This window comes from Poecilia reticulata, linkage group LG22 (assembly GCF_000633615.1).
Source record: "Poecilia reticulata strain Guanapo linkage group LG22, Guppy_female_1.0+MT, whole genome shotgun sequence".
Classification (NCBI taxonomy): Eukaryota; Metazoa; Chordata; class Actinopteri; order Cyprinodontiformes; family Poeciliidae; genus Poecilia; species Poecilia reticulata.
This window is the reverse complement of record NC_024352.1, coordinates 10,143,146-10,159,770: the sequence shown is the minus strand read 5'-3', so window position 1 is coordinate 10,159,770 and position 16,625 is coordinate 10,143,146. Positions and strand designations below refer to the sequence as shown.

At 39.6% G+C, this 16,625-nt stretch overlaps 1 protein-coding gene and 2 long non-coding RNA genes across 4 annotated transcripts in view; 2 read left to right on the top strand and 1 right to left on the bottom strand.

Moving 5' to 3' along the window:
• The window catches only part of LOC103458301 (uncharacterized), a 55,276-nt gene extending 52,970 nt beyond the window's left edge, over positions 1–2,306 (top strand). Inside the window, exon 3 of the long non-coding RNA XR_532564.2 lies at positions 967–2,306. This is a non-coding gene — a long non-coding RNA (uncharacterized LOC103458301). The remainder of the gene's footprint in view (positions 1–966) is intronic.
• The window catches only part of slc8a3 (solute carrier family 8 member 3), a 123,260-nt gene that overhangs the window by 54,776 nt on the left and 51,859 nt on the right, over positions 1–16,625 (bottom strand). The window lies entirely within an intron of this gene.
• Positions 10,318–14,439, top strand: LOC103458300 (uncharacterized). Its single transcript, XR_532563.2, has 3 exons — positions 10,318–10,547; positions 13,427–13,498; positions 13,981–14,439. It is a non-coding gene; the product is annotated as an uncharacterized LOC103458300 (long non-coding RNA).

Sequence of the window (16,625 nt, the reverse complement as noted above, 5' to 3'; positions counted from 1 at the left end):
CAAAAATGCTACGGTTTCACTGAAGAGCAGCTTCGTGCAAACGGAGCCTGAGGATGCATCCTGCTACTGAGAAGAGGAAATGCATGATAAAGATTTTCATTGAACATTATTAATGTTGTGGGATATCATTACAAACTTAATTCCTTCTTTTTCTTATCTACCTCTATCACTTCCACCAAAGTCTTTCCCCATCTAATTGATTTGACCAAAAAAAAAACCCTGAAGATCCAGTTCCTCGGATAAGGAGCAGAAATTAATGGCAACATTTCTCTCTGCTGCGTCAGTCCTTCTGAAGAAACGACTTTCACTTTTAAACCAAACCTGCATCTAATATTCACTCAAAAGTGCCTTCTTGTTGCGAGTTCCCTAAGAGTTTCTGTTTCACCTCCCTGCATTTATGCACCACCGGAATACATGCAGAATAACTGAAACATTCATTCCTAAGCCCACACATTACTTCTGAATCACTGTGGTCTTCTGTTTTGCGGGATTACGAGAAAACCCCCTGTTCCTAAAAAGTTTTACTTGTGGAGAACCTCCTCGCCTGCAGTTCGGCGGACATAAAAGGGAGCACGAGCCACTAGCACATCAAAGCAACCAAGAGAGCAGGGCTTGTTTTCCGAACACTGTTTGGATCAAGATGGAACAAAAAAAAAATTATTCTGAAATGAAATTAAGGCAGGCTGGGAAGAAGGCGAGAAAGAAGGAAAGAGAGAGAGAGAAAAAAAAAAGACCTCTGTGCCTCACGGGAAATCAGAGTCTTAATTAAACAGGCATGGTTTCTGTCACCAAGCTCAGGGATTATGGGGCGCGCTCATTACAGTCCTGATTATTGCTTTTCTCTAGCAATGACAGAAAAAAAAAACAGTAAACACATTTGTCAATAATTTCTTGAAAAAATTCTCTTCAGATTTCGTGTTTCATGCTCATGGTGTCTGAATCTGCTCCCTCTGAATTCCTTCCCAGCTTCCTCTGGTCTGATGAGGCGAACAAGTACCAGACGATACGACGAGCAACGCCAGCAGCCAAAAGTAGAGGTGCAGAAAAACACTGATTCTATGGCGAATCGCAATTCCTAGTCCTGGGAATTCTTGATTGGAAATTCTCAAAAGTGGAATTTAAAATCCGTTTAATTTGTACGTGTTTGCCACTGTAGAAGGCAACCATCAATATTACAAATATTACATGAACAAAAAAAAAGGTGAACAGACCTGTCCAGACTGTTTGTGCATAACAGGCGCCTTAAAGCGAAAGCAAAAACAAAAAACTTTTCAAAATCTATCAATCCATTTATGATTTAAAAAATACTATTCTGCATTAATTTAATATAGAAGCGAAAAACATAACTACAATGACCTTTGCTCCAATGTAATGTATTCTAAACGATCCACTCAAAAGTGTCCCAACTAAACACAAAACAGGAAATTAACATTTTTACAAAGTTAGCTGTAACTTATCTCCAGTTCAACCAGGAGTCAGATCCAAAAATAATTTGGGTGCACAGTATATTTTTTTGCGTTATTTGCAAATGGAGTCCATCCATATGTAATTTAGTCTCGGTGTGACCAGAGGTGTTTTTATGAAAGTCTCTTATTGGGAGCATAAACAGGCCAGAGATACAGTTCTTGGAGAACTTTCAAGCCAAATTATGTTGCATTGAAAACAACAAGGAGACTAAGCTGCTCAGTTCAGGTGGGACAAAAACTGAGCCTTCTGGACTATATCCAAAATGCGCATCGGAAAGCTAACCCTGCATGGACACCAAATGAAGATGTAAAATGGTGGAGCAAAAATCTGAAACATTAAGCAGCACCCCGAGTTCAAATCTTCAGCAAAAATCTTAATAAAACAGTCTCTGCAAGGCAGGTCATGTTGTGGATTGGTCACAGCGCTCAGCCCACAGCTGCGATGCCTCCACACGTTTTCTACAGTAGATTGTGTGATGTTGGGCCAGCGAGATTCGTCGCCGTTAAAACACTTAAAAAGGGAATTCGATTTCTGTTCAGTTTTATCTTTTCTGTCTGCCGCTGGAAACGATTTGACTGATGGGATCACGCTCAGATTAAGCGGCACTTTTATTTCCAAATCAGACGGCAGCAGCCGCCGTGAAACGCGTCGCTGGTCACATAAATACAGGGTAATGCAGAAAGCGTAAAATACATGGAAGTCTGTGGCTGGAAAGTAACATATTGAGACTGCGTACTTTTGAGAGAAACTTTAAGAGGAAGAGACATTTCGCCCACTTTTTATTTTTATTTTTACCGTACACACGTTGAATCTGCTCTGGTTGGAGCAGAGTTTTTTTTTTTTTTTTTTTTTTACTTCTGTCTTGGGAATTATGGAAGATTTTAAAAATAACACTGGATGAAAAACAGATTGTTGTTGATGATGAGTCATCTGTGAAAATAATTATTCAACCAACAAAATGCACTTTTGAAGCAAATGTGTTATTTTTATCTTGCACATCGATTTAAGCTCACTTAAACTGAGCAGTTCTAATGACGCATCAGAAATCGAGAGTCCAAGCTGTTGTTTTTTTTGTTGGGTTTTTTAATTTAATATTGCCAACACATTCTCATGGGAAATTGCTGTTTAAAATAACTTCAGAAAGAAAGGAACTGGTCGTTCTATAATAGCAGCTTGCCTGGGTTTTATTCCCAGAAACTAAATCTTTTTTAATTTTTTTTTTTTTTTTTTTTTGAGTTTTAACTTTCTGTGCTTTGCAGCACCAAAAGTTCTACCAGAAAACTATCGTCATAATAATTCAGCACCATCATTTAGCTTCTTACTGGTACCACAGTAGAGCAATTTGTTTTTGGAGCTGCAACATTGTGGAAAGATTACACTGCAAGAGTATTTGGTGCATTTAACATCTGGATATGTTAGTGTCTTCTGTGCAGTGCTGTATATCTTGGAACAATATACAACCTGTGAGAGAAGATTTAATATTTTTATCCTTAGATGAAAATGCCACCTCCAAAATAATCCACTATGTTAAAATACATTTGATAAAATAATATTACCTGAAAAAAGCTACAAGATTAGCTTTCACTGTACTACGAAATGTAATTCTGGATGTATTACCTATTGAATGTGTTTGTCTTGTTCATGTTTCATAATGAGTGAATTCCAACAACACTCACTATTTTGTTTTGGAGGAAAAAAAAAATCTAATTTTAATATTTTGATTTTGATCAGAATTTAAGCTGCTTACTATTGGTATGAAAAACTAAAACTACTGTAAMTAATAAAGACTAAAACAAAACAATATTTGACTAATACCTAATAAAAAACACACTCCTGAAAACTATAACAAACTAAATTAGACAAACAAAAAGTTACAACCATAATTAAAACCCTAAAACTCTTGTAACCCTGGTGAGGTAAAGGAGGCGCATTAAAACATTTGTATGAATTAAACTTATTGTCCTTCAGCTGCTAAACTTATAAAATCCCTCCTCACATATTGATTAAAACATACTGAAATACAATGTAACGTCACCCAATTTGCCTTAGCTATGCTTTGCACATCAGCCAATGGCATTAGCCTTGGTTATGCTTCCTGTGTTGCTCCTGTACATTCACATCATTCATCAGCCTGAACCGCAGAACCCTGTGTTTGTGAGAGTGATGCAGTTGACCGTGCAGAACGCACGAGGGGCCGCGGTAACAGTTCGATCAATAAAGTATAAATAACTGCACAATATTGTTTAGAGGACGTGGGCGGTGGATGTCTCATCACCGGCTGATACGCGCACCAGCACAAGATACACTTAACCAGATGGAGAGGTGAAGCCTCCCGRTGAGCCGGGCACTCCGGTGCATGACTGATGTGAAGCTCATGACGAGCACTTGCAGTGTGAACTCTGCCAGGTTTATTAATACCGTAGCACAGAGAAGCCACAGTCACGAAGCTGGAGAAGGAGTCGCATAAACCAGATTCCATGGCAGGACTGCAGCTGTCCGCACTGCTGGCCTCTCTCTATATCTCTCTCCTCCCTGCACTCCTGGTGTCGTCCGACTTTTACCCATCTCGGAGTAAAGAGCAAAACCTCTCATTTAGGTTCATCCATTGGGCAGCTCCTCAGATTACTGTGTGTCAGATTCATAAGATGGCCCAATCGAAAGCATGCCCAGTGACAAGATCCCTCTCTGATCCTGGACGTCTCCCATTCTCAAGCCAAGGACTTCAATATCTAATGCGCCCAACCTGCTCACATTTGCTGCTCTCGCTCTCTCTTGTTGTCATGGCTACAAACCCCACCCTTTTGCCAGCTCAGATCTTAATGTGACACTTGAACGCTTTCTGTAAAACTTGAACCTTTCCCCGYTTGTTTCCATTCATACATCTACACCAAGCCAGGCTACACAAAGAGACTTTGTCTGGTGACATGAGGGCCGACTCGCATCTTTTTGAGGCCCTAAGCAGATTTTCATTTGGGGCTTCATTGTTCTTGGGCTACTCTTAGTGCGTAACATGTGCTATCKTTAGCAGACATTGTAGCTGTGTTATCATGGCTGTTGGTTTTAACTTAACAGGTTTAGCAAACTAAGTCATTTATTATTTGGATTTTGAAATGCAGGGTGGCATTTAAGTGTGCCATATTATTTTAACTATTTGAAAATAACATTAGCAAACACTGAATTTTCAGTAAACAAGTTAAGTTTAATATATTAAATTTGCTAAATTGAATTTAATGTACCGGCTATAAAATGAGTCGATTTTTTTTTCCCCACCTGAAATGGCATTTAATTTGTATTATTCAATGTTATGTATGTAATATATTTTCAAAATATCAAATTGTGCAATCATATGGTCAGTAGAGACGCAACTACTGTCTGTCGAGTCTTTCTAACAAGGTTCTGCTGCACCATGGTATCCTCCATAGTTTACCTGAAGCCTCAACATTGAAATCAGGCTGATTACTTAGTGGGCTCTGCTACTAATATAAATATTTAATGACCACTAGCATCTGAGAGGAGTGAAAACAATATTCTTAACTCTTACATATTTTTGGATTTTATTTCTAAAGACAAATCTGAAATAACTACCATCGGCACCGGCAGATCAAAGCTTTGGAGAAATGGAGATCAGGACAGACAGCGGGGAAAAGGAGCTCAGACAAAACCAGGAATGCTAAAATGTATCGAACTCTGACTAAAAGGGGGATTTAATTTCAGAAGAGGCAAGCGGCTGTCACTGATCTAAATGAAGAGACCTGATTTTTGAAAGACGGCGGGGGCTCGTCTTCACTTGTTGTGCAGGCTGGTGACGCTCTCTCCATAAAAACACGCTGAAGGAGAAAAAAAGACAATCTGGCGATGGAAAGGGAAAAAAAGGGAGAGGAAGTAAAAACACAGACAGCCATGCTCTATGTTTTGTAGGCCAAGAGCAATGCGAGAGGGTGGGAGGGGAGTGTATGTTTTTTGGGTGTCTGGAGCGGGCCCCAAGGTCCTCCTCTGCAAGGACGCAACGCAATAAAACACTCAGTCGTGATGTGTCTGATAGAGGACGACAAGGAGGAAAGAAGAGGAAGAGAAGGAACTAAAAGAGGATGCAGTCAGGATGTCGAAATGAAATTTGAAGCAGCAGCCTGACGGGGGTGAAGGAGATGGTCCGACTGAGGGCAAGAAATTCATGAGCACTATTTTTGGGTGTCGGGTTTGGRCCTGCATTGGCTCAGAGAGCCAAAACCGGCCGAGTCAAACTGCCTGTGGCTAAATGACAAACACCATCATATATGGATGACTTGGGAGAAGCCAAAGTTCTCCTTTGCTTCAGGCTGAAGGCAATATCTGAAAGGTAGCGCTCCRAAAAGGTAAAACCTCCTGTCATTTATGGGAGCTAGGCTAACAGGTGAGGCTACCCACAGAAATGTGGCTGCTGATGTTGAACAGATTTCTATGTATGCCTTGGTGAGGGATTTAAGATTAAAAGTAAAAAATAAATAAAATAATGTTGTTTGACACTACTAGACATGTAACAATAAATCCAGTTGAACCACAATACAGGGTTCATCAGAACTAATGGAGACAAGGTTTCATAAATATCTGAACCACATGCCCACAGTTTTGTTTTCAGAAATATAATAAAATGACCATAAATGACAAACTATTCCAAAGAACTTGGTACCAAAAGTTTGGCGTGTTGTTCAATTCCTGTATCTCTGCATCATTCATGCTTTCGGTTTTCAATTGACATCCAAAAATCAAAAAATGAATGAGATTTTAAAAATTAGTTTTAGAAACTCTCAGAAAGTTTTTGTTTTTTTCTTCAGATTTACCATTTTAGTATCAGATTAAAAATCTGACTTTATACCTTTTATAAAAGTTACATCTTTAATATAAGAAGCTATAAACACAACCTTAAATATATTTTCTTGCCATTTGCTGCCAGTTATWGAGGTTTGGAACAATGGTGACATCATGACCCCTGTCTGAGRCKGCAACGGAGACACATTTATTAAGGAGTTAGCATAACACATTTACTTCAGCAACTTATAATAATGATTAAATTAGCACAGTCGACTAAAATGGCAGTCTCTATCCAAGTTCACCAGAAAATATAGATCCTAACCTTAACTCTAAGGTTTCCCAAAGGGATGCACCGTGGCTGATGGGAGTCTGTAATCTTGAAAGGRTTAAAAAGACCAACTTTTCCATATCTGCTGAAAGCTTTGCTCTCTCTCGCTCTTTGACAGATTGAAACACAGACATGMCTTCAGCATATCTTGGTGCATCCTGTGATTCCAACTTGCTGATCTTTTGCAATGGCTACCAGAGTCTTTGCTCTGTAGCAGCAACCACATCAACTGTTGTTTCCAGCATAATTTGATGGCACTTAAAAGCMATTATATTCACTGATCAAAACAAAAAAACATCACAATTTTACATTTCTGGCCAGCCATGAGGGCCAGCCCAGCTCCAAATCATCCGAGTCTGATCTGAGTGCAGCTAACAAACCGGYAGATACAAATTTCACCATCTGAATGAGTGCTCACCCTGTCGCATCTTTGTTGCTTTCCAAAGGATCAAGGCCAGGGCATCTTCCCAAGCCTCAGCACATGTTTCACACATTAGGCGCCRCTTCATCTGCTCAGCTCTGCACACTGGTGTTACTACAGAAGGTGCTATTATTTTTGTTTTTGCTGAGGCAATGGAGAAAGGAATATAGGAGGGGGGTTGGAGAATGTGTCAAACTTTTGCGAATCCTTGTGAATGAGAGAAAGTGTGTAAGAGTCRGTGTAAATTCTCCTGAGATTTCCTATTTATTTTCATAATAATTGCAGACTTATTATTTGAAGTAGTTAAAATGTGTGTGGATATTTGCTGCGGCATTGTGTTTGTGTCTGAATTTTGTGTCRCACCCTGACAATGAGCTGAGTGCCGGAACAGACAGAGGCGATTAAATTATTCATAAACAGCCATTAGGACAGAATCCATCCTGTTAGCCAATTGTTAGCCAACACAATAAACCTGATTTGCAAAGCTGTGACCATGCCTCTTTTCACACCGTCTTTACTAATGACATGATGAGGGAGAAGCATCTGATTTACCCTCAGCCTCATAGTTACCAAAAATAAAAACGCTTCACATTCTACAAATTTAATTTATATCCTATCAGTTACAATTATCTAATTCCTGCTGTACAATTTTGTTGTTGCAATTGCTAAAGTTAGAGTATGAATTCAAGTTAAAGCTTGTTTTCAAATTAGCGAATGACTCAAAACGTGGATAAAAAAAATCTAAATGATGACGCAGAGAAAAAATATTGGGTTAAAGCAAACCCCCCCCCCCAAAAAAAAAAAAAAACAGGATAATATATGAAGGTGAAGAAACCTGCAGGCATTTCGGAAGCTGAAATGTGCAAATTGATAATGGTTGTCCTCTGTTCCTACATACTCATTTTGGTGTAGGAGGTGTGATTGCTGTAAAGTCAACCAGTCACTATGTATGTAGTCAACCAGAGACTACATACATAGTGAGGGAGTGAATATTGAATGCTTGAGTCCCTGTGTGGGAAGAGCAAATGACAAACAAACAAAACACTAGCAGCCGAGTAAGGAAAACATGAAACAACTGGAATAAAACAAAACTCCTCATGTAATAATAAGTCTACAAAAAAATTACTGAAAGTAAAATGTYGCATAAAAGCGATGTCTGCTTGATCATAGGACGGGTTCCTATATGGCAAAGACCTCTTCTTCTCATATTACACACACACACACACACAAGCACGTACTGACGCAAATGGCTGGAAACCCACTATGAAATTCTGATCGCTGTGTGCAGCCTGCGGTTCTGGACATACAATGTTTCTGTACACACTCCACAGAGCACATTCACCGCATGCCTGTAGCTATGTTTTGTGCTTCAGTTCTCTAAAGTATGTACRCAATTTCGCGACCTCAGGGTTCGATCTAACGTAATAACTTGTGATGTTAAAACGAGTCCCTTGATAAATTCCTAATTATATGGAAATGACCGCGTTCTGTCTTCCATTGGCCTTTGGGGACTGCAGGGCCACTTTAAAATGCAGAATGGCTTGCCAACAAATGTCCATTGAAAAGCTCGTTATAGAGTTAAAGAACCTTAATTTCTGCCCTCGACAAATTAAAACATGTGCATACAGTAGAGCCTCAGTCGAACAGCTATTTTCTAAGAATTAAATCAGTCGGAACAAATGAATGCGGCTCCTTCAAACATCTGGAAAGTATTCAAAAGGATGAACCAGACCTGTGCACCTCCATGGTTCTCTTGGTGACTTCTGGGTTGACTTTACCATCATGTTCAACAAGAAAGCAGTGTGTTGGAGGTTTTAATGCATCGGATCAGTATCGAAAGTGAAAAAGTGAATCGGTGTATTTCTAATCAAAAGTTACTTTGTCATGACTAAAAAATGTTAAGCTATTTCATTCAATGCACGCCTGTGTAAAGTGTCAAAGTGTGGACTGATGGACATAGAAGACAGCTATGGGATTTTATATCACAGGGCACCATGATAAGGCATCAAACAGACTAAACATTGAAGAGAAGGAAAAAGCAAGATTATCTGTTTGACCGACTATCTTTTGAAACATCCATGAGGACAATGAACCATGTAGAAAACAAAGGTTGGCCTGTATGATTCATTCTGTTTGACGAGCTGCTTTAGCACAAATAGCTGTGCATCCGATTGAAAGCTGTAATAAAGCTTGCATAGCCACAGACTGATCAGAGTGCCCTGTCCTCTTATTGAATTGTCTTCAATTGCTCGTCACTGGCGCAGCCAAAGCATGTAGCGGTGAAGGAAGGTGACCTGGTCTGAAAATGGAAAGGCGTGTCACAGTGGAGGCTCAGCATATTCTGCAACACAGGATGTGTGTTGGGAGAACAGCTTTACAAGGATATGTTTTTATTTATTTATTTTGTGGAGATCTAGCATGACAGTTGCGGTCAGAGGGCTCTTATAGACGATGTGGTGGAAGCATGTTGGCCCTACAGGCAAAACRAATTTGCTAAAGGACCAAGAAGTCCCTTTTTAGAAAAAGAAAAAAGTTAAGGTCAAACCTGATGAGTCTTCTTCCCGTCTAGGTGTGATTTGTGCAAAGATGAAGTCAGAATGAAAGGTTGAGGTCAGTACACCACTGTTTCAATCTGAGCTGCCAAGCTATCCTTTGTCAGAGCTGTCACAGTTGACTTGTGAAAGGGTAAACCTACTTTGTTTCTCATTGGCGCAATGCAGTGATGATAGTCCCTGTCATGTGATGCCCCTTCCAATTTCATTCGCATTCCCAATTCTAGAAATTGGATGGTATGTCATTTAGCAACCTCTAGCGACAGCCAATGGCTACATTCCTCGCTGAGCAGTCAGCTAATAAAGACGGCTCATTGATCTGATTGGTAGCATTCACAAAAACACGTTGAACACTGGATTAAAACGGTAATAAAACCAAAACACTGACAGCATGAAAGACGACTTAAAGACCCGTTTTAAAGGTATTATGTGTTTTCCAGCCACGCAGAATCATTCTATAGCACATTCAAGTCCTTTAAAAAAATAAAAATGCTGCATATATAAAATATGACTTTAACAATTTGACTTTGTAATTTAACGCCTTGAAATTGGGCCTGTGTCTCTTTAAGAAGATCCTTCTCTTTCTAAAACTCCACCTTCAGGAAGTCATCCCAGCACAGCTCCTTTATTAACCCTTTAGCAAAGTTTTGAACAGCCTAGCAATGAGAATTAGCTCCTATAACAAGCTCAGCAGAATCTCCACCAGGTATTTAATTGCTGCTGCTAGTCTGAAGGAGCTCAGTTTGTGAGTTGCGTGGAAGAGATGCTCTGTAATGCACAAGTCTAGAAACTGCATCTCCAAAGAGGAGCTGTGTCTGGAAAGCAGTRCTCATTCCCACCAGGCTGAACGGTTGCCATGGRAGATTAAAGTATTAATCAAAACAAGCAACRATCTGGGTATGATTTTGACAAGGGAATAACATCATAAGACRATGTAAAGCTCAAAAAAGTTTATTTGGCATAATAAACTTTTATCCTACCAGATATTCAGGTAAGAATACCTGATTGTCTAATCATTGGCTATTGACTGAGCATAAAAAACAAAGTATATGGGCCGCTTGATACTTGATTGGAATATTTCATTTTGAGTACAGAGTCTCAAACACAGTTTGTGGTTCATTAAACATTTCTTCTGTTTACTAAAGACAAGAAAATGTAGATTCTTAGTTTTTCTAAAGCTTWTGTTAAAATATTTTCCCAACTTGTGAGCAGAATTTATCACTACATTTACTAAATATTATACACCAGCAGACATGTAAAAACTTYCTTACAAGTCTCTGGCACAACTGTTTCTTTTGCAGTTATTATAACAGCTCTCCTTTAAAACGGCTTCACRGTTGACAGTTGCTAACCAACACGTTGTGTTTTTTTCCCCATTCACACCTCCACCTTACGTGTACAGTTTACATTTGACAGCTTCTTTGACATAGTGAAGCTGTCTGTAATGCCCTTAATGGTGTTTGCTCACTTACACACCTGGACACATAGAAGACAGACCACATGGCCGTACGGTGTTGTTTGCACACACACATGCATGCAGAGTGTCATGGTGGACGTGGCGGAGGAGTTATAGGAGAGGGAAGCGCTGCGATGAGCCAGGAGAGGAGGATGATTCAACATGTGCGAGAGAAATTCTCCTCCATCACGGCGGATGTCCTCCGGTGTCTGATGAGATTATTGGACAGCTCCTCCCTCCCTCCTGGCCCTCAGCTGTGTTGTCTTAAAAAGATTAACCACACCATTGTCTCTGCCAATAATGACGGGATATAAGGGCCGCTGCCTTCCAGGGAAAAGCGCTAATTCCATCCCGTGGAGCCCGTTGCCATCATCCGTCCTTCTGGATACTCATTACCGTTAGCTAACAGTGAAGGAGATCGGATTGGAGGCCGGAGCCGTCCAATCCGTCCAAAAGGCACAGATGGTGGCGTGAGAAGAAGTTTGCAGTATTTCACCTGTTCGAGGATTAGCACTCCCACCAYGACCAGAAAGAAAAACCTGGCAGACGCAAACACCTGCAACTCCCATACAGCTGAAACCGGGCCGATTATGAAAGAGGAGCTCTGTAAACTGATGAGCTACTGATTTCATGCAACTTTCTCCCTTCTCATAAAGCCATGTCCGTATCATTTGAGTGAAATCCAGCAACCACTGGACGTAAGAAATTAACTTTTCCAAAGCGAAAACACAACAAAGATTCGGCAGTCACTTTAGGAGGTGCACCTCTAAAATTACTTATTAACACAAATAAATCASCCAATCACATGGCAACAGCTCAATGCATTCAGTCATCTGGACAGGACAGGACGACTTATTGAAATTAGGATTAAAAAAGGAATTTGATGAATRCTTGTTGGTGCCAGGCMGGTTGGTCTAAACGGGCCATCATAGTGGGACTGAAGTTGAACTGTTGACATGYGGTCATGTGGTTTGAGGAAATTTGTTTATGCACACACAAAGTTCTGCATGCGTTTTGGTGATCTGTCATATGTGTGGTTTACTACAGTACAGTAAATTGTTTACAGTAAACACAGCGATCATGGCAGAAGACAACATTTACAAGTTCAGTGGAGGAGGAAATACTGATTGACGGGCTGCGACATATTTTGTTTTCAGACAAAAAGAACAGAAGAAGGTGTTAGTGAGACGTTCACCCTTTAGACCAGAACAGTATGTACTTCTTCTGAAAAGTGCTCCTCAAAACTATCCATCCTGCTCTCTGGCTGAAAAAACGCTTTTGTTTGTTGCGTAGTTGGGGTGATTTTACATTCAAACTGCAAACCTTTCCACAAAATTCACACCAATMATTCAGTRGTTTCACTTAGAGAGGGGACGAAAAGTTTGTCAGTGGGGTTGTGAAGAGAAGGTGCAGGCGACATGAGGCTGAGAACAAAATGACATGATTTTCATCATGTAACCATGACARTRAGAACCAATGTTGGCAGTTTAGTCTGACCAGGAACTGCTGATCTACTGGGATTTTCAAACAGATACTGGTTCAACAAAGATTAAAAAAAGGTAGGCAGAATAAGGTAGGCAGAATACCTTGTCTCCTTGTTACTGGAATGTGTCATAAGAACAGCTAGTGTGCACTGGGATATCCAAAAAAAAGAAAAAAAAAGAAAAAGACAGCCACATACAAGCAGCAGAGGGCAGGGCCTTATAATGAATAACCCAGGGTTGGTGAAGTGATGTTGATGATTAGTATGACCTCAAGGAAGAGGGGAGACGAAAACCAGCCAGTCACTCACTCAGGCAGTCAGTTAGAGTCGGGCTCTTGCTGAAAAGAGTTCAGGCCCTCCAGGGCGGTGAAGGGAAAGCACACACGGTGAAAGACGAGGAGGAAGTGGGGGGGAAAAAATCGTTGGAAACTTATCCGATCAATCCTGTCTTCTGTCACTTTCTTTATTCACTGTGACATTCACTGAAAACCTCTTGGGGACAGGCTCTAGAGAAGAACTGGTCTGCTCAGTCAAAATGCCTGCATAATGCTTTGCTTTCATTTACCTCAGATTATGTTTTTAAACATATGTGTCTCATATAAGTTTGTTAGCTACTGAGTCCAGATTTTTCAGTGGTTAGCCCGTTTAACATGTCCTGAAGAACATGTTATTCAACCATAATTTGTGAAATTAACTCTGTTCTTAAATAAATACTTTTGCATTTGGTAAGTTTATCAAATATGTGCCTCATGCAATGAGAGCAAAATTAAAAGCTGTACACAGTTTTGTGTTGGGTTCGTAACCATTTTTATAGATTACAACACTCGGGTGGAACAAGAAAACACAAAGAAGTATTTTATAGGTGTTGCTGAAAAATGTTTAAATCACACAAAGTATGGGAATGTAATGTTGAATTTTTTTACATACTTAGAAATGTTGGTGGTTCATAACAGTGAGGGAGAACAAGACTTTCAACAGATAACAGGAAGTCCGAAGTGTTAAAGTAAGTTGGTCTGTTTTATTTCCTTTGGGCTCTCTAATCTTGGGTTTAATGTTGATGTCCCGTAGAAAGGACTGATGTTTGTGTTATGCTAGCTGGTTAACCATGCTAATTGCTAGTAGAAGATGCTAATGCAAGTTGGTCTGTTTCATTCCCTTTGAGTTCTCAACCTCTGTCTATTACAGAGCATCTTGGGTTTAATGTTGAAAGAAACCACACTGATCACTAGCAGAAGATGCTACTGCTGGTTTTACTTGTTAACTCACCAATCATTTTTTCCTTTTTCTCATAACTAAATGACTGATAACAAAAGAAACTCTAGAAAAAAATATTCCTTTTTTGTTTATGTATCTCCTTGTAGTTCTGAGAGTAATATCTGAATAAGCAAAATTAGCATAGACAGGTTCTAGCTTTTTTTTCCCCTGTAGCTGCTCTTTCTTAGCTCTCTAACTTTTTCCTCATTTCCTCCCTGCTGCGTTTGTCAGGAACGCTGAGTGTCAGCACCTGGTGAGAGAGAGGAAAGGTTCAGGAGGGAGCAACTCACCATGGGGTTTTAATAAAGGAAGGCAGGGAACTATTACTGTGAATGTGCTTTGTCCTGTTCAGTCAATTTACCTTATTCTGTCCTCATATTCGCTCTTGTTTTCCCCTTCCACCATCGTCTCCTCTGTAGTTTAATGTAAATGACCCACCTTCCTTTGTGCATTTTCCTCTGTGTTCTTACATCTACTTCTGCAGATGCTTTGGTTATTTTATTTCCCTTTCCACCCCCCTTCGGTGAAGTCCTTATTTTTAGACACTCTTGATGGCGTGTAGCTATGTTTGCATCTGCAGGTTCAGGAAGCTGACCTGATTTCCCAGTAATTCTCAGCACCAACTCCATTCCTCATGTCTCCTTCATTGCGGGGATCCCTGACAGGGAAACAGCACCTGTTCATAGCACCTCGGCTGTTGCGGCTCTGTCAAACACAGCAGTGAAGGGGGGCAAACAGTGAGGAAAGAAGGRAGGGAGGGTGTGGAGGATATGGGGAGAGAAAAAGAAAGCGTCTGCAGCCTCGGCTTGTCAAAGTGAAAACCTGTCACTCAGCTGGAGATGTCTCATTCTGTGTGCATGCTTCAGGGATTAACCTCCATCAGAAAGAGGTCGGTGCTGGAACCGGTGGAACAATGACAAAAGTTACATCAGGATGGGTTTCCTTCATGGGCACAAAAAAAAATCCCGTCTGCAAATTGAACTTAGACACATTTTTAGAATATTTAACTCAGCTGAATGGATAAGACGAACATTTTCCCAAGCTGAAATCTCTCCCTCTAATCCATTGATACCATTGGTTCTAAGAAGGTTCTGAAATTTTATTTCTTTTTTTACTTTCCTTCAACACGGAGGTGTAAAACTTCTGGAAGTCTGGGCTGGAAACCGATGATATTAGGAGAAACATCTACTGAGATAGAAGCCATGAATGGGTAAATACATTTCTGTGCCTTGGAACAGTTGCAGTCCTTAAGGTTTACCATGATTAAACGTATTGTCATATTGAGCTTAAAGGTTAAAGTCCTTTTAACTGATGTCATTACATGCTGATGTGCCCCTGGGCAAAGCACTTAACCCCAAGTTGCCCAGCAATCTGCGTGTCGGTGTCTAAATGTGTGCGGGTTTGTGAGTGTAAAAGCGCTTTGAGTCGTCAGTATGACTGGAAAAGCACAATACGAGTTCAGTCCATTTACCATTTATCTTGTCAGACATGAAGACGGTAGAAACAGGCCGTTTGAAGAGGAAAGTAGACATCATAATGGACGTCATGCTTCCCTTAAACCTAGGGGGGAAAAAAACTGTACTGTATGTGTCGGTTTGAATAAAACTACTAGTGACCGTTGTGTCCACTGTAGAATCCACTCTTCATTATCACCAGTCTTCACAATGCAAACTGCTTCAAATGTGACATATGGGTAGAAAAATAAAATGTAGTAAAAATGTATATATTTGCATCAAAACAAATACAAAATTTTCTATGTAAAAAATAGCAAAATATATTTTCCACACTGCAACACAATAAAATCCATAAAATAGCATTTACTTAAACTGCCACAGTTTCTTTTTACGTGGCATTGTTTATACGAAACAATTAACTCTGACTGAACATGCTGTTCATGTTCCATTAGCGATGCACAGCCTCATTTCCACGTAAATGATAATCAGCTTTTTTGTCAAATAACCACCCAGTGTAAATGTTACAACAGTATGGAGGCCACAAGCTTTAATTTGCATAACTTTTTAATATAATTTCAATACATAAAACATATAATCGCACTAAACAGAAAATGTAATAATTTAATTAGTAATTTTAACATTATCTTCCTTTTTCCTTTATCATATCAACAACACTAMAAGTACCACACTGGACTCTTCTCCCATCTCTTTTTCTTTTTTCTTTTCTTTATTATTGTCTCTTTTGCACACTCATTTCTAACACTTGTATTTGTCATATATATCACAATTTAAAAAAAAGGAAATGTAATTGGTGTAAATTAGCGATAAAATCAGTTAAATTGGAATAAAATCACAGTAAAACTAAAATTACAGTAAAACAAAAATTACAGTAAAACTATAAAGTTAGTGTTTATAGTAACCCTGTATAATTAATGTAATTTACTGTAAATTCTACAGCTACGTTTTTAACAGTGGACTGTGATGTTTTAAGAGTTGTTTTGTGGAAGAMAAGATCAGCTGTCAGTTTTATCTCCCAAGACCAAATTATTGGGGTTTGTGCAAAATCAAGATACCAAGATGGTTATATTGGCTGCTGACATTAACTGCTTTTAATATTTTAGCTGAATCTTACCTTGAAACTATTCCTTTAAACTTGTTTCAGGTAGTAGTAAGARTGCACTAATCATGTCTTCATATCATTAAAATAAGAATTACTTTGGTTTCTGGCTTAAACCAAACTGCTGACCATGACATGATTTATCTAAAGTACCGAGATGCCGATTATAAAACCTGCTTGTTAATGAGTTAAACCAAGGGAACGTGGTGTACGTTGATGCATTTCTGCRTGGCAGCATAATTACTGAGCACACATATGCATCCCCGCTGACKGTAATATGTAGACCAGATCACGGCACCACTGAA